Consider the following 18803-nt stretch of genomic DNA (forward strand, 5'->3'; position numbering starts at 1 on the left):
CACGTCCGAGGTGATAGCTACTGATGTGACGTTTAGCGGTTTGAATTCGACGCTGGATTTGTGCTTCGGTTCTCGTGACCTAGATCCGACGGCTTCGGTCGGTCGAGCCGATCTTTATAAAGTCGTGACGCCGCCTCTATCTTCACTTAGCATTTTCTTCCTCGGTAGCTGTCGGCAGTTTCTAGTGCAACCAGTGCTCCGGCGACCTTGTTCTTTTCGGCGGTGATCTTTCTACTCTTGTAAGCTCTTCCTTCCTGTCCCTCGATCCTTTGTAGTTCTTTTCACTGTCCAACGGTTTCCCCGTGTCCATTTTGTGTGTCCACCTTTTTCCGTCGAATATGTTTTCTGGCTTTCCGGCAATGGCCAATTCTTCACAGCCGTCGAACCCCTCACCTGGGTTCTGGTACTCCACCATGGAGACCAGGTTCGATGAGGGTGACGCTGAAACCCTTAGGAACACCCTTGAAATCCCCTACTATCATGAGATTATTTTGGCTTCTTCGGCCGATCGGCCAAATTACCCGCCGACCGGCACCTTCTGCTTGTTTCGAGACCAGTTTGTGGTCGGTCTGCGGTTTCCCATTCACTCTTTTATTATTGAAGTTTGTAATTACTTTCGCGTCCCTCTTCCACAGCTAGGGGTGTCAAAAATGAACCCGACCCGACGACCCAACCCGAGTCGACCCGAAAAAAATCGGGTTCGGGTTGGGCATTTTCGGGTTCGGGTTCGAGGTTTGGAGAGTAAAAGAGTCTCGGGTTGGGTCGGGTTGGGTTCGGGTTGACCCGGGTTGACTTAAATATAGGATTTTATGAGGTTTTTTGTGGTTAAAAATTTAGATTAACCACAAAAAATTTAGATGTTTTTATATATATTAATATCATGTTTGTATGATAATGATGGAATATTGAGATAAAATTGAAGAATTATAGGGAAAATAGCCCAAAAAAGTCGTTTTGAATCAGATTTTCGGGTTATATGGGTCGGGTTCGGGTTTAGGTGTTTTGGGTTGAACTCGGGTTCGGGTCGGGTTCGGGTTGGGTTAAAAAAAAAAAAAAACTCAACCCGACCTAACCCGACCCGACCCACCCGAATTGACATCCCTATCCACAGCTCGTCCCTAACTCCTTTCGCCTTCTATGCGGTGTTGTCGTGCTGTTCCGGCTGCACGACATCCCTTTGACTCTGCAAGTCTTTCATTACTTTTACTATCCCAAGCAGTCCGAGCTGAGGACTTATCTTTTTCAGTCTCGGATCGGTCTGGTATTTTTTGATAAGATGCCCACCTCAAATAAAGGAGATTCTTCTTCTTGAAACTCCTCGAGCGGCCCAGCTTTCGGACCCAATGGTAGGTCGTACTACCACCTAAACTGGACCTGAAGAAGTATAAAAGCCGGCCGGATTATCTTCACGCCGCGAACATGCTAGCCGGTCAGAAATATGTTATACACAAGCTGCTGCACGAGGGCGTCATGTATATCTTCGGGTTGAGTCTGATTCGCACGAAGCTCTCGAGCTGCTTAGGTATGAGATTTCTTAGCACTCCTCCCTTGAGACTAACTGATTTGCTTTCTCTCTCTTGCAGCAAAAATCATGATGCAAGTGCGCGTGGCCGGCCTGAGTCGCCTGACGAAGTGGCGGTTGCGAAGGAAATGGCGAGCCTCGGCCTGGCGTCGGTCGACTCTCATGAGGGCACGTAAGCCGAGAGTGGGGAGACTCGTACCGTCATTTAGACGGCCAACGTTGAAGAAGTTGTCGCGCTGCCTCCAACACTTGAAGCACAGCTTGCCGCTTAGACCGAGGGCATCGAGTCTTCTAATGAGGGGTTGCCACTCATCAAGCGCAAGAGGCGCCGTACGAAAAATATCTCTCGATCCGCCACCTCGGCCGCGGGTGCCATCGAGGACACTTTTCCTGAGGCTGTGGCTGTCCCAACAGTCAATTCCACTTCGTTCGATCGGACTTCATCTCTAGCCGATCTGCCGGCGGAGCCTATTCCTGCGCAACCGATCGCGTCTCTAGCCCCGTCCTGAACCCTACGGAGGCCTCGGGTGTCCAGGATCGACCCGGCGCCGATTGTTGCTCGCTCCGGTCCGGTGGTCTCCTCCTTGTCAGACCCAAGCGGTCGGAGATTGGTGACGACGACCATCAACCTTTCGTCGGAGGACTATCTCAAGTAGTGCGTCCGTTCGACCGTCCCCGAACACATAATCATAATTCGCGGGCCGCTTACCGGTGTTTGGGAGGAAGCGCGAGCCCGAGCGGCAACGGTATCGCCAGGAGCGCTCGGGAACAACCATCTTTAGATGGCCTGGGGTAAGTATTTCATCATTTCATGCTTTTCCTCCGATCAGCGTTAATATCTTTTTGCTCCTTTGCAGTATTGGGTGGAGAGCGTGGCCATGTGCCAGCGGCTCGCCCTTGTGGAGGAAGAGCTGAAGAAACTCAAAATTTTTGGTGGCGCCTCTTCCTCCTAGGGGCCATCGGTCGCTCAGCTGCAGGCCGATCTGGAAAAGGCTCAACAACTCCTTGCGGTAGAGCAGCAGAAGTTGGCCGATCAGGCTAGTAGGTTGGGCCAGATCGAGGCACAATTGAAGACTTACGAAAGGAAACTCGACCTGGAATTGAAGAACCAGGAGGCTGGACGGCTCGTCCAAAAGCTCAATGAGGCCGAGGACTATTTGATCGCTGAGCGGGCCTGCCGAACGGCTGGCGAGGAGTCCTTAAATAAGAAGCTCAAGGAGGCCGAAGATGCCCTGGAGGCCTCGCCTCCCGTTCGGCTCTGATGGTCTACCAAAAGGAAGAGTTGAACCGGTTTGTCGTGATGAAGCAGGAGTATCTCCGCTCGGACCAGTTTACTGAAAAAGTAGTCCAAAGGATTGTCCAAGCGTTCGAGTTTGCTGTTGATGGGACCATCCAGCAGCTCAAGGCGGGCGGTCACCTCACCGAGGCCCTGGCGGACGGCATTATCAGCCGTAGTCAGTTGAACGACTCCATGCCTGATGATGTGTTCGATTATATAGAGTGAGTTGGAGTTTTGTAAAAGTTTTTCAAGTCCTAAATGTAATTTTTCCGTTCAGCAGCATCTTTTTGTGAAATGAACGTTTTGCCCGCTCAACGGGGTTTTTCTTCGTGACTTGTTTGTTTCCATGCTTGGTATCGGGTGTTTTCGCTCGGCTATAATCACGGCTATCCCGACGATTTGCGGGTCGTCGATTGGCCATTTGTTGAATTCAAATAAGATCCATACCTTCTCCTGGGTTTAAGGTCGTCGCTCGATCGTTGTTAGAGACCGGGGTTTAAGGTCGCTGCTCGATCGTCGGTGGAGATCTGGGTTTAACGTCGCCGCTCGACGATTTGATGAAGGCTTGAGTTTAAGGTCGTCGCTCGACCGTCGGTGGAGACCTGGGTTTAACGTCGCCGTTCGACGATTTGATGTAAAGTCGCCATTCGACATGAATTTCGGGAATCTTTTGATTTCAGTCCTGCATTCACAGGGTGTAGGGGTATTTAAAATACATTGATTACATTGGCGCACCTCTCATCCGGTTCGATATGGCTGGAGGTGGTTTGCGCTCCATGGACATTCGAATCGTCGCCCGTTCCTATCCTCCAAGTAATAGGCGCCCGAACGGAGCTTTTCCACGATCTTGAAGGGTCCGGCCCACGGAGCTTCCAGCTTAGTGACGTTGCCGACCGGCTTCACCTTCTTCCACACAAAGTCGTCGACCTGGAATGACCTTGAGATCACCCTTCGATTGTAGGTCTGCTTCATCCTTAGTCGGTAGGCCATCAGCAGGGCGGCGGCTTTAGGACGTGCCTCATCCACCAAATCTAACTCCAGGAGCCTCCGCTCGGCGTTGTCTTTGCTGTAGTGCTGTATCCGATCGGACTTGACTCCGACCTCTACTGGGACGACCACTTCGCCACCGTACACCAAGTGAAAGGGGGTTGCTCGCGTTCCTTCTTTGGGGGCCGTGCGGATCGCCCAGAGCATGCTTTGGAGTTCGTCCACCCAGCTACCTCCCATATGGTCGAGTCGCGCGCGTAGGATCCGCAAGATCTCTCGATTGGCGACTTCGGCTTGCCCATTACTTTGTGGGTATGTCACTGAGGTGAAGGTCCGCTTAATGCCATACCCCTCGCACCAAGTTCTAAGCCCTTGACCCACGAACTATCTTCCATTGTCCGAGACGAGCCGACGCGGGATGCCGAATCGATAGATGATGTGTTGCCAGATGAATTTCTTGACCATCTGTTCAGTTATTCTGGCTGGCGGCTTGGCTTCAACCCAGTTGGAGAAATAATCGACCGTGATAAGCAAGAACCTCAGTTGTCCTGTCACCATTGGGAATGGTCCCACGATATCCATGCCCCACTGGTCGAACGGGTAAGACACCATAGACGCCTTCATCTCCTCGGTCGGCCGATGCGAGAGGGTATGATACTTTTGGCAGGAAAGGCAGGTGGCGACTGTCCGAGCGACGTCCTCCTGGAGGGTCGGTCAAAAGTATCCCGCGAGTAGAATTTTCCTGGCTAATGAGCGACCGTCCGGGTGTCCTCCGCACGATCCTTGGTGCACCTCTTGCAATATATAGTCGGCGTCCTCTGTCCCGACGCATTTAAGCATAGGCCTGGAGAATGTTTTTTTTGTAGAGCTGATCTCCGATAAGGGTGAACCGACCGACCCTCTTCTTTAACAAAATGGCCTCCTTCCGATCGGATGGTGTGGCTCCCGATTGTAAAACTTCTATCAGCGCCGTTCTCCAATCATTCGGGAAGGAGAGTCCCTCCATCCGATCGATGTGAGCCACTAGAGATACCTACTCGATCGGCTATGCGATGACGATCGGCGAGAGTGAGCTGGCCAATTTGGCCAATTCATCTGCAACTTGGTTCTCCGCTCGGGGGATCTTTTGCATGATGACCACCCAGAAATCGATCCTTAGTCTTTCGAAGGCTTCTGCATAGAGCTGGAGTCGCGCGTTACTTATCTCGAATGACCCGGCTAGTTGCTGAGCGGCTAGTTGTGAATATGAATGAATTAGGACTTTGAGGGCTCCGACGTGCCGAGCGGGATGTAGCCTGGCTATGAGCGCTTCGTACTCGGCTTCATTGTTGGTAGCCCCATAATTCAGCCGAACGGACAGCTGCATCCGCTCTTCCTGGGGGAAATCAGCAGTATGCTGATCCCGCTTCCCTGCCGAGTGGACGATCCATCCACATATATCCTCCAGACAGCCTTTGGTTCAAGATTTTGTACTTCCATGACAAAATCCGCCAAGAACTGTGCTTTGATGGTCGTTCGGAGTTGATACTGAATGTCGAACTCGCTGAGTTCTATTGTCCATTTGATCAGCCGTCCTGATCCCTCTAGATTGAGAAGGACTCTCCCCAAAGGATTATTGGTCATCACAATGATAATGTGCACGAGGAAATACTGGCGGAGCCTCCGAGCGACGAGTACTAATGCGAAAGCAAATTTCTCGAGACCAGTGTAACGGGATCCAACATCTCTTAATATATGACTTAGGAAAGACACTGGTTGTTCTTCGCCATTCTGCCGGACTAATGAGGAACCAACAACATGTTCGGTCGATGACAGATAGATTTGGAGCGGCTCATCGGCAGTTGGCTTAGCCAGTACAGGCAACGAGTTCAGATACAGCTTGAGTTCTTCGAATGCCCGGTCGCACTCCTCGTCCCACTGAAATTTGATGGCTCGGCGCAATATCTTGAAAAGGGCAAGCTCCGGTTGGATGATTTGGAGATGAACTGAGACAATGCAGTTATCCGATCGGTGAGACGCTGAGCTTCCTTCAGGCTTCTGGGGGGCGGCATGTCCTGTATCGCCTTCACCATGCTAGGGTTTGCTTCGATTTCTCGTTCGGTAACGATGTAGCCTAGAAATCGTCCGTTCTTCGCATCGAACAGACACTTGCTGGGATTCAGCTTAATCCCATATGTCCTGAGGGTCCGACAGGTCTCCGTGATATCTGCACAGAGGTCAGTAGCTCGGAGGGACTTGATTAGTATGTTGTCCACATATACCTCCATGTCGCGGCACTGCATTGGCAAGCAAGCTCGGGAATTGAATTTTCCCAATGTGGCCGGCTTCCAAAAGCTTCTCGATTTCTGCTCGGATGATGAGATTTTGTTCGGCGTTGAAATCTCTCTTTCTCTGCTTCATCGACCGAGCGTTAGGTCGGACATGAAGTTCGTGCTGCGCAACTCTTGGAGTGATCCCCGAAAGCTCGTGTGTCGACCACGCGAAGACATCGTGGTTCTGCTGGAGACACGCGATGAGCTCGGCTTTCTGCTCGACTTCCCGATCGGCAGCTATGAAGGTTGTAACCTCTGCTCGGCTCCCTTCTCTTCGTATACCAAAGTAGGGGGCTTTTCGGTTATGACGCTTACATCGAGCTGGGGTGTTTTTCGAGTGGACTTCGCCTCGGTCTTGATCATCTCGACATAGCAACGCCGAGCGACCAACTGATCACCCTTGACTTCTTCGACCCGGTCTTCCATCGGAAACTTGATCTTCTGGCAGTAGGTGGAGACTACCGCTCGGAACTCATTGAGGGTCGGTCGGCACAAGATGACGTATGTGGAGGGGGCGTCCGCCGCGATGAAATTTGTGGTCCTCATCCTTGTGAGTGACTCCTCTCCTAGCGATATGGCCAACTTCGTCTGGCCGATCGGCAGAACTTCGTTGTCAGTATATCCGTACAGCGGGATTATCATTGGCAACAACTTGTCCCGGTCGATTTGGAGCTGGTCAAACGTCTTCTTGAAAATTATATTCACCGAGTTGCCTGTGTCAACGAAGATTCGGTGAATAGTATAGTTAGCGATTATCGCTCGGATGATGAGGACGTCGTTTTGCGGAACTTCAACTCCCTCTAGATCTCTGGATCCGAAGTTGATCTCGAGCCCATTCGTCTGCTCTCGGCTGCAGCTTACCGCGTGGATCTCCAGTCGCCGGGCGTATGATTTTCTGGCTCAGTTGGAGTCTTCGTTGGTCGGACCGCCGCCGATGATGTTGATTTCGCCTCACGCAGCGTTACTTCTGTTCTCCTCCTCCCTAGCGGACGGTCTGCTTCGCTCGCGTTCGGCTCGAGTGGGGTCGGCGCTTCTCCTATGGGGCTGCTGCGGTGATCTCCTTGCGTCCTCTCGTCGTTCGACGTTCTGATGCACGTGTCGCTGGTTAGGAGTGGGAGACCGGCAGCGGTAACTTCTGGGCGCCGGTTGGGTGACCGAATTGAATCCGTGACAATCGCGGGTGTTTTGAGTGACTGACTGGTGGAAGGAACAGAACATCGGGGCCTATACCTTTCTTTTTGATTTTGGACGCTAAGAGGCCACGTGCTGAACGGCGTGTGGCCTTGCTTCTTGGTGTGGTCGTGTCCCTTCGGCTCGGGGTCCTCGTGGCGGCTGATGGCTGATCGGCGACCTCCGTTCGGTCGGCGCCGATGGTTCGGATGACGTCTCTTTTTTTCTTGCCGCTTGGGCCTCTTCCACATTTATGTATTCATTGACCTTCTTCAGCATGTAGTCGTAGTCTCGAGATGACTTTCGGATGAGCGACCGGAAGAAGTCTCCGTCCACGAGCCCTTGGGTGAATGCATTCATCATGGTCTCGGACGAGACCGATGGGATGTCCATGGCTCCTGATTAAAGCGTTGGATATATGCTCGGAGGGGCTCTCTGGGACCTTGCTTCATGGAGAACAAGCTGACACTCGTTTTCTGGCATCGTCTGCTGCCCGCAAATTGGTGTAAGAAGGTCGTTCAGAATTCTTTGAAGCTCCTTATTGATTCGTCCGACAGCCTTCTGAACCATCGTTGAGCCGAACCGGAGAGCGTTGCGAGGAAGACTCGATACTTTACTCCATCTGTATATTGGTAGAGAGTGGCAGCGTTGTAGAATTTTCCCAAGTGGTCGTCCGGGTCGGTTGATTCGTTGTATTCCCCGATCGCCAAGGGAGCGTAATGCCTCGATAGCATCTTGCAGTATCAACTCGGAGAACTGGCGATTGATCCGCTCGGGACACAAATCAGCTCGGGGCATTTTTCCTTTCCTCGCATCCCGAACGGGCGTTTCATCTGAAGAAGAGCCCCCCTCCTGATTAGTCTGAGCAATCTCTGAAGGCGTTTGAAACAATGTCCGATGGAATGGAATAGGGGCGGGTGGAGCCTCTCCGTGAGTGCCGGTCGGCATTTTATTCTGCCCTCAGATGGAGTACTGCTCCGATCGGTCTTCATGCGTAGCTCGGCCCCCCGAAGCTGAGGTCGCTTGCTGACCCTGCCGATCGGCAAGCACTTTTTGCTGTTGTTGTTGCTTGACTAGCTTCGCAGTTCACGCTTGTATGAGCGCATTGAGCTCCTCCTGGATGAGCGTCACAGTATGCAATTGTCCAGCTTCTTTCATCTTTTCGGTCCGTATGCAGGTGCGTTCCCACAGACGATGCCAAATTTAATCCCGTCTGAGAGTTGAGGCGATGACAACTGGAGACGTGGCACTCCTATTGACTGCTGATGAACTCCCGGCTAGCGGGACCTGCAGCCACAAAGCGTTAGTGTCGGGCCAGGGAGGGGTTCCCTGGCGTTGACCCTCCGACGCTCAAGTCAGACACTGGCGATATAGAAGAAACGAGGAAGCAAAATGGCAGCGTAACTGTAGCTACATTAAAGATTATTCATACCTCCGACGAAGCTTGGGGCTCCTTATCTAGGACCCCGGGAGCGCATGCGCACGTTTCTCGATGCGTGCATGCTTCTCAAAGCCTTTCCTGAAAGGACATGTCAGAAAAAGTACCTCTAACGTCATATCTCAATGATCCGAACATATTCTGACAAGACAGTGGAAGCTTCCGTCGTACGATACTCTGCTTGAGCTCTGCCTGATTATGCTGCCGACCATGCTGTCTGTCGGCGGCATGGGTCTCGAGTAGGATATCAATCAATCCTGCTTTTATTTGCTAGTGGGCCGAGCGGATGACCGCTCGGTTACTTCCGTTGTTTGGGCCGGGCGGGGTGGTTGCTCGGCTACTTCCACTGTCTGGGTTTGCTGGGTTGTGTTTCCGCTTCGCTGGCTGTAATCTGATCTTTGGTTGATTCGGATGTCCGTCTGGTACATGCCCAGCTGTTCGGCACATGACTTGCCGGTTGGCGCCTACTTTGGTGATACTGGGTCTTTGAGTGTCGGAAGCTCGGTGCGAGACCGAGTTGTTATGACGCCGGACCAGCCATTCCTTAGTCCGATCGGTTGATTAGTTCGCTCGGTCGGACGCTAGCCCGGGGACGTTGACCGTCTTGACTTTGACCTTCTACGTGACGCTGACCTCCTGCGGGTCGGGGCCCCACCGTTCCACCGGATCAGGAAGCACTCAGATAAAATATATAAAAATTGAGGGCAACAACAATTTCTTCTCTCAAATAATAAGTTTTTTTTATTCTTTTTAAAAAATATCTGATTCATAAATTGAGGAAGAGGAGACTCTGCATCTTCCGCATAATGGTTGGATTATGCAGAAGTTGATTGACAAAGGATGGGTCTGACATTCCACCTTTAATCATTTCTAACTCTGATAATCCACCAATGCTCGGAAATCTTCCATCGCGAGGAGAAGCTGGTCTGGAATTGGTAGTATGTACACCTGCAATTGAAGGAATTTTTAGCATATTACCAACAACATTATGACAAATACAAAAATGTTACCAGTTATGCTCTATGGGTTTAGAATATAGCTATGGAAGATATGTTCGGATATTGTTACTATAGAAGTTATAATGGAAGAAATAAATCCTAAAAATTTTGGAAGGTGATGGGTAGCTTCCTGTGCAAAGAGTTGAAGTTGTGTAAATCAAAAACTCTTACCTGTAAAAGGATTTCAATGAATTATTGTAAAATTTAGTTTTACACCTCTTTTGCTTTTGTTTTTCAACAACTGCTTGGAAGCATTGCTCATAAACTCTCTGTCTTGCTTCCGGAAAATAAATAAAGCCCGTTTTTAGAATTTAGATGAATGATGAAATTAAAATTATAAGAATAAATTTTAATAGATAGAAGATAAAATAATTCAAACATCTAATAGAGTTGATACTTTGACAATATGACTTTAAATGTCCATACACCTATCTATAATGGCATGCTACGAACAACTTTTTGCGACGAAGGACATTATTTAGCACAGTCTAGAAGTACCTTCAGATTCGAGAACTCAAGCACGTTTTCTTCTTTCTACTTTAGCTTGCATCTTCAAAACTTCAGATGGTGGAAATATATCCTCTGCAGAAAGAAAGGAATACATATTTACAATAGAAACTAATAGTAGCAGAAATATAAATGAATAAATCTTTCAACTTACGGATATTAAAACACAGACATTTAACACCCCAATTAGAAGCAACCTCATTGATTGTCCTATGTGAAATGGAAAAATCAGGATAAAAATGAAGCAAAAAAAAACATTGATTAAAGTTTTGCAGCATGAGAATAGCTGCACTGCTAGTAATCCTAGGCCTATCATTTCGACTTAGTAATATAATCCTAGACCTATGGACTTATTACCAGTTTACACTGGCACAATTACTTCAGTTCAAAAAAAGATGCTACCCAAATATCTTTATAATATGTTTAAGTTTCTAAATACAACAGTTCAAGTTAAGATCATGTTGCTAGCAGCTATATAAATATTGATTTTGTTACGGAAAGCGATGTGTATGAGTAGATGTGATTGTGAAGGCATGAAATTTCATAGCATTTCCAGAGAATAGTGATGTTAAAAGCCACGAATCTCTAAAAAAATAATCTTCCCTTGTTTTGGGGAGTATGCAACCAATTGTAAAATACCACAAGTACGGAGGAAGCAAAAAAACATTCATCCAAATATTCAATGAAAGTACAACAAAGAAAAATTATAGTCGGGTCCAGAAAGTAATGCTATTTTCTATTTTCCATAAAAAAAATTATCAAATATTTGTTTTGTCACGTGAGATATAAAATTGTATAAGAAGAAAAAGAAACACAAATCACAATGTTCTCATCTAGAGCATCCTTTTCTTTGAAAGTTTCATTGAGAGTGATCTTCCCCAGCTCATTACTCATCGTCGTCTTTGTGAGATGGATTGCTGTAAATATTGGATTATCCACCGCCCTATTTGAGATCAACAATCTACATTAATTTATTTACAGGTAAAGAAAATCCAATTAGAATGCACATAACAGAAACAAAAACGCATAAAAATTAAATAAAATTATAAATGACCTAAACATACAGAACCTCATTGACTTTGATGGGGACATAGTCCTTCGTGATGACGGAGTGGTAAATGCGGATGACCTTATCCTCGAGGGAGTGCATGTCCGCGATTCAGTCGACGAATGGGACAAGAATATGAATCCTAGAGTCTAGAATTTGATGGTATTTTCCGAATCTCTCGACAACATCGGCCTTCTTTTTCGGCACGATGCGAACACCCCAGTTGATAGGCCGATATTTTTGCTCATACCTAAGAGAAATCCAAACTTTCCGTCTTCAGCAATGGTGAAACGTGCACATCAAGAGTATTCAAAAGGGAGAGAGTTTTGTCGCACCTGGAGTAGAGCAAGGAGTTATGGCCAGCTTCGCACCTTGTGTAAAGCAGATCATCGTGAGATTGGCAGCTTCGGTACTCGTGAATGGCAGCTTCTGCAGCGATGGCGACACGACAGAGCAGAAGGCGCAGCATCGCCATGATTCAATAAAGGAAGCGTCGCCTGAACTCGTTTAAGAGGTGGTAAGCTAGTAGGCCTCGCTTCTGCTACATATTTAGGTCGAAGAATGTGCAAAAGGATCGGGCGCTTTTTCTATGGTAGCTACAAGTAATATGTCGTGAAATATAAATTCGTCTTGTTGGTATATGATTTGGTTTGGTAATTTGATCCGGTCAATTTTGATAATTTTGTTTTATCTCTTTTAGAGATTGGCAGCTTCGGTACTCGTGAATGGCAGCTTCTGCAGCGGCGGCGACACGGCGGAGCAGAAGGCGCAGCATCGCCATGATTCAATAAAGGAAGCGTCACCTGAACTCGTTTCAGAGGTGAGAGAATTTACTACTAGTGGTAAGTTAGTACATAGTGGTAAGTTAGTACGCTTCGCTTCTGCTACATATTTAGGTCGAATAATGTGCAAAAGGATCGGGCGCTTTTTCTATGGTAGCTACAAGTAATATGTCGTGAAATATAAATTCGTCTTGTTGGTATATAATTTGGTTTGGTAATTTGATCCGGTCAATTTTGATAATTCTGTTTTATCTCTTTTAGAGATTGGCAGCTTAGGTACGCGTGAAAGGCAGCTTCTGCAGCGGTGACGTCACGATGGTGCAGAAGGCGCAGCATCGCCATGATTCAATAAAGGAAGAGTCGCCTGAACTCGTTTCAAAGGTGAGAGAATTTACTATTGGTGGTAAGTTAGTAGGCCTGGCTCCTGCTCTATATTTAGATCGAAGAATGTGCAAAAGGACGGGGCGCTTACCACTAGTAGTAAATTCTCTCACCTCTGAAACGAGTTCAGACAACACTTCCTTTATTGAATCTTAGCGATGCTGCGCCTTCTACTCCGTCGTGTCACCGCCACTACAGAAGCTGCCTTTCACGAGTACCGAAGTTGCCAATCTCTAAAAGAGATAAAACATAATTATCAAAATTGACCGGATCAAATTATCAAACCAAATCATATACCAACAAGACGAATTTATATTTCACGACATATTACTTGTAGCTACCATAGAAAAAGCGCCCGATCCTTTTGCACATTCTTCGACCTAAATATGTAGCAGAAGCGAGGCGTACTAACTTACAACTAGTAGTAAATTCTCTCAACTCTAAAACGAGTTCAGGCGACGCTTCCTTTATTGAATCATGGCGATGCTGCGCCTTCTGCTCCGCCGTGTCGCCGCCGCTGCAAAAGCTGTCATTCACGAGTACCGAAGCTGTCAATCTCACGATGATTTGCTTTACGCAAGGTGCGAAGCTGGCCGTAACTCCTTGCTCTACTCCAGATGCGACAAAACTCTCTCCCTCTTGAATACTCATGATTTGCAAGATTCACGATTACTGAAGACGGAAAGTTTGGATTTCTCTTAGGTATGAGCAAAAGTTTCGGCCTATCAACTGGGGTGTTTGCATCGTGCTGGAAAAGAAGGCCTATGTCGTGGAGAGGTTAGGAAAATACCATCGAATCCTAGACTCTGGGATTCATATTCTTGTCCCATTCGTCGACCGAATCGCGGACGTGCACTCCCTCGTGATGGTGGATAGTTTCCTGTGAAAATAGATGAACTAATGTAAATAAAAAACTCTTACATGTAAAAGGATTTCAATGAACTATTTTAAAATTTGGTTTTACACCTCTTTTGCTTTTGCTGTTTGAACAATTGCTTGGACGCATTGCTCATAAACTCTCTGTCTTGCTTCCTGAAGACAAAAAAAACCCATTTTTAGAATTCAGATGAAAGATCAAATTAAAATTACAAGAATAAAATTTAAGTGATGCGATGTTTGGCACAATTTGAATGCGATGAGGAAAGACCATCTCACCTCTGCACCACCTTGACCATTGATGGTTTGCGAAAATGTATCGAGACTTTTAGCAATTGCCTTATGCATATTAAGGATTTCTTCTACTTTTCCAGATAAGAAGAGAGTGAGGTGAATTTTTAGAAGCTTAATAAATGTCAAATTTCAAATGTTAAAAAAAAGGAGTGAATCCGTAATTACAGCAACAGTTGAATAAAATTGTTATAGTGTTACAACTATTAAAAGTGTGACACAAGAATTGTCTATGCTCTAATAGCTACGGGTTGAGTTTTGATAAAATTTAAAAGTTCTTTTATTATAAGTTTATGACAACAACAGAACACAAAGAATCATTCTTTCCAAAAAGGTAATAAAATCATAAAAGAACTGCTTACAGTAATGCGTACGGTAACTTAGTTCATATGAGAAAATGGGGTAAAATTAACTTATAAAAGTACCTTTTGCCATGTTAACTTGGTCCATCGTTGCTGCTTCTGATTGTAGTATATATCATTGAATTTTTCTTTCCATCCGCAATATTCATGTGAGATTGTTTTTCCCCCGTTAAATATAAGTTTTCAGTGTTTTATTTGAAATTGAATACCATAGCAGGCAAAATAATTCAAAGATCTAATAGTGTTCATGTTTTGACAATATGAACTTTAATTATCTATACATCTATTTATAATGACATGCCTATACGAACAACTTTTCACGATGAAGGACATTATTTAGCACAGTCCAGAAGTACCTTCAGATTCAAGAACTCGAGCACGTTTTCTTCTTTCTACTTCAGCTTGCATCATCATATCTGCAGCTTTCATCTTCAGGACTTCAGGTGGTAGAGATATATCCCCTGCAAATACATATTTACAATAGAAACTAATAGCAGCAGAAATATAAATGACAAATAAATCTTTCAACTTACGGATTTTTAAACTCAAGCATTTAAGACCCCAATTAGAAGCAACCTCATTGATTGCTCTCCGTGGAAGGGAAAAACATGGATAAAAATGAAGCCAAAAAAAAATATATATATATTGATTAAAGTTTGGCAATCATGAGCACAACTGCACTGCAAGTAATCCTAGGCCTATGGATTTATTAGCAGGATACAATAGCACAATTACTTCAGTTAAAAAAAAATACTACCCAAATATCTTTATAATATAGTGTTTAAGTCTCGAAATACAACAGTTCATTGAAGAAACAACCAAGTGTAAATTTCTAACTTAATTAAAATATTAATGTAGAAGCTTTAAGATTAGGTCTATAGAGATATATGATGAATTAATTCCGAGTTAAGACCATGTTGGGAGATGCTATATAAACATTGATTTTGTTACGAAAGCGATGTGTATGAGTAGATGTGATCGTGTTGGCATGAAATTTCATAGCATTTCCAAAGAATAGTGTGATGTTGAAAGCCATGAATCTCAAGAAAAAAACATAATCTTCCCTTGCTTTGCATAGCATACAACCAATTGTAAAATACCACAAGTACGGAGGAAGCAAAAAAAAAAAAATCATCCAAATATCCAACAAAAGTACAACAAAAAAAAACTAAAAAAATTATCAAATAATTTTTTGCCACGTGAGAGGTAAAATTGCATGAGAAGATATATATACCGCAATGCTCTCATTTAGAGCATCCTTTTCTTCAAACATTTGGTCGAGGGTGATCTTCCCTAGCTCATCCTTCATCGTTGTCTCTGTCAGTTGGATTACCATAAATATTGGGTGCCCCGCCACGCCATAGGAAGCAAGGATGGGATCAACAATCTACATGTATGCATTTACAAGATATAGAATAGAATGCTAACAACAGAAACAAAAAAACATAAATTAAACAAAATTATAATTGCAAATGACCTTAACACGCAGATGCCCATCGACTTTGATGGGGACTGTGTCCTTCGTGAAGGCGGACTGGTAGGGAATGAGGATGGGCTCGACCTTAAGGGAGTGCACGTCCGCGATTCAGTTGACGAACGGGATAAGAATATGAATACCAGATTCTAGGATCCTGTGGTACTTACCGAATCTCTCCACGACATTGATCTTATTTTCCAGCACGATTCGAATACCCCAGTTGATAGGCTGTTGCTCATACCTAAGAAACCCAAACTAAGAAGCAATGACAAAACGTGCAGATCAAAGGTATCAAAGAGGGAGAGTGTTTTCTCGCACTTGGAGTTGGAGTAGAGCAAGGAGTCGTGAAATGGAATGGTAGCTTCGGACCTGGAGTAGAGCAGGTCGTCACGAGATTGGTGCCTTCGATATTCCTGAACTGCAGCTTCCGCAGCGACGACGACACGGCGAAAAAGGCGTCGTGCTTTCAACAGCATCGCCATCGACACGGCGGAGAAGCGTTGCCTAATAGTGCTAAGCTAGTAGATCGAAGAATGTGCCAAGGACGAGGTGCTTTTTCTAGAATGGGAAATAAGAAAAGAACTAAGGAAAGAGGAGTTCTGGTTTGTTTTAGAGGGGACGAAGCTAATCCTACTCTCGTAAGTCAGTGCCCTATTATGAGAACACATACTTCTTACTCCATTTTTCGAATTTATAAGCCACTCGCTCCTTGGCCCCATCAATTTATTTACGCTTATACCCTTTTGCTTATTCCCTCCTCCACGTTTTGTTTTTATTTTTATTTTTTTGGTTTTGTTTCTTTTTTATTAGTTTTATTTTTTTAACTAATTTTTTTTTATTAATTTTATTTTTTAAAAGTTTCATTCTTTTGAAATTTTTTTATAATATTTTATTTATTTTTTAATTATAAATTTTAGAAGTTATTATTTATAAAATTTAAAAAATATAAAAATATGGATCAAAATAAAATTTATATATATATATATATATATAACTAACAAAAAAACTAACAATTAATAGTAAATATATTTATAGCTTGCACACAAATATTTTTTTTTAAAATGAAGAGTACATGTAATATATACAAAAAATACATGAAAATATATAAAAATATAAATTTTAATTAATATTGACTTCAAATTCTGCTCTCGACAGATTTTGCGGTGTATATATTATTTTGTATAACAAATGAACTTGTGTCCTATCACAAGTGGCCTTTCCTTTAACTTCGTACGATAAATATTACCACACCACCACCACGTTTGAATGGGTGGTACGAGACAATGAAGGTGTAAGAAAACTTGCACGAAGTAATTACCAACATAGGCAATAGCTATTTCTCGATGCTCTTGGTTTAGAACTGGAAGAGTTTTTAATGACAAGTGAGTAAAACAACTCCCAATATTCTCCCTAAATATATGCAATACAAGATTGTATCTTAATGTGATGATAATTCCTAAAGGCATAAAGTTCATCCAATATATTTCTGATGCCTATGGTTCGAACCAATTTAATGAGAATAATAGATTGACTATCAAATTTTGATTTGGATAAAGGAATTTTAAAAATTATATAAAATAAAAAAATTGATGACAAATAATTAAAAAAATAAAACTAAATAAAAATGGGAAAAACAAATATAAGTATAGAAGTTTAAAGAAGAAAGGATATAAAATTCATTTAGAAAGGAATATAGAGGGGATGTGCTATGGAGGGTGGGAGAAGTAATATGTCATGACTATTGGCATGATGAAAATCCTAGTGTACTATAGGATTCGAGCTCCCCAAGACATAAGGACCGACTGAGTCATGCATGAGTATCACCTCGATGACAAAGAGTGGGAGGATACAATGGGCCTTCAGGTGCAGAAGTACTCACTTCTCTTTTACACTTAAATCATCAATTAATTTTGCTATATTACATTTATTAATTAATTTTCTACATAGATCCAAATTTCCTAAATATTTTATTAAGAATTTTATTTCCTCAGCTTCTAAACGACTAACCCTTCATCCCTGATCTCAATGCCATTTGATTATCTAGGGTGGCACATAATATTGCATTATTTAATACGAAATATAAAAATGAGAGAGTACGTAGGTAGCTAGGTTATGCATGAAGTTGCATGCAAAGTTAAAATAGCGGCGGTTGCTCGCTTTTTGTCTACATGTAATATATCGAAGAAAATTTTGCACTCTCAACTTGCACTTAATTGCATGATTAATATATTTAATCGGATATTAGATTTACTTTATTCTAATTGATCACAATTAACCAATTAATTACACAATATTCAATGTATATAGTAATGCATTAAAGGACGCCAAATAGTTGCTCCGCTTTATACCTTCCTGCCTACATTAGCTTTTGATCATGTCCGAGAGCTGAGTTAATGGACGCTAGGATGTGACGCTTCTACTAGCTGGTCAAAGACTTTGAAGGCGTAGGTGTCCTGCTATCGTGGACCTCTAAACACAACGCCAAGCCGGGGTGGGGTTCCCCGGCGACGGCCCTCCGATGCTCAAGTCAAATCTCCGGCGGAAAGAAGTAGAGAATAAGAGGCGAGAACTGTAGCTATAGTAAAAGAGTGAGTCTACCTCCGTCGAAGCCTGGGGGTCTTTATATAGGACTTCCGGGAGATGCATGTACGCTCCTCAATGCGTGCACGCTTCTCAAAGCATACATGTAAATGGTGTGTCAGAAAAGCGTGTCTGACGCCATACTTCAATAGCCCGAGCATATCCCTGACGTGACAGTGGAAGCTCCCACCGTATAATTCTCCGCTTGACCATGCCGCCCTCCACGTCGCTTGTCGGCGACACGAGTCTCAAGGAAGATATTTACCTAGCTAGCAACCGCCGCTATTTTAACTTTGCATGCAACTTCATGCATAACCTAGCTAGCTACGTACTCTCTCATTTTTATATTTCGTATTAAATAATGCAATATTATGTGCCACCCTAGATAATCAAATGACATTGAGATCAGGGATGAAGGGTTAGTCGTTTAGCAGCTGGGGAAATAAAATTCTTAATAAAATATTTAGGAAATTTGGATCTATGTAGAAAATTAATTAATACATGTAATATAGCAAAATTAATTGATGATTTAAGTATAAAAGAGAAGTGAGTACTTTTGCACTTGAAGGCTCATTGTATCCTCCTACTCTTTGTCATCGAGGTGATACTCATGCATGACTTAGTCGATCCTTATGTCTTGGGGAGCTCGAATCCTATAGTAGACTAGGATTTTCATCATGCCAATAGTCATGGCATATTACTTCTCCCACCCTCCACAGCACATCCCCTCTATATTCCTTTTTAAATGACTTTTATATCCTTTCTTCTTTAAACTTCTATACTTATATTTGTT

General features: G+C 44.2%; 1 protein-coding gene and 1 long non-coding RNA gene across 7 annotated transcripts in view; both read left to right on the forward strand.

Moving 5' to 3' along the window:
- The window catches only part of LOC122004907 (tubulin gamma-3 chain-like), a 32677-nt gene that overhangs the window by 9223 nt on the left and 4651 nt on the right, over positions 1-18803 (forward strand). The gene's annotated exons all lie outside the window — the stretch shown is intronic.
- Positions 1044-9919, forward strand: LOC122004908. Its single transcript, XR_006118292.1, has 2 exons — positions 1044-2314; positions 2380-9919. It is a non-coding gene; the product is annotated as an uncharacterized LOC122004908 (long non-coding RNA).

This window comes from Zingiber officinale, chromosome 7B (genome assembly GCF_018446385.1).
Source record: "Zingiber officinale cultivar Zhangliang chromosome 7B, Zo_v1.1, whole genome shotgun sequence".
Classification (NCBI taxonomy): Eukaryota; Viridiplantae; Streptophyta; class Magnoliopsida; order Zingiberales; family Zingiberaceae; genus Zingiber; species Zingiber officinale.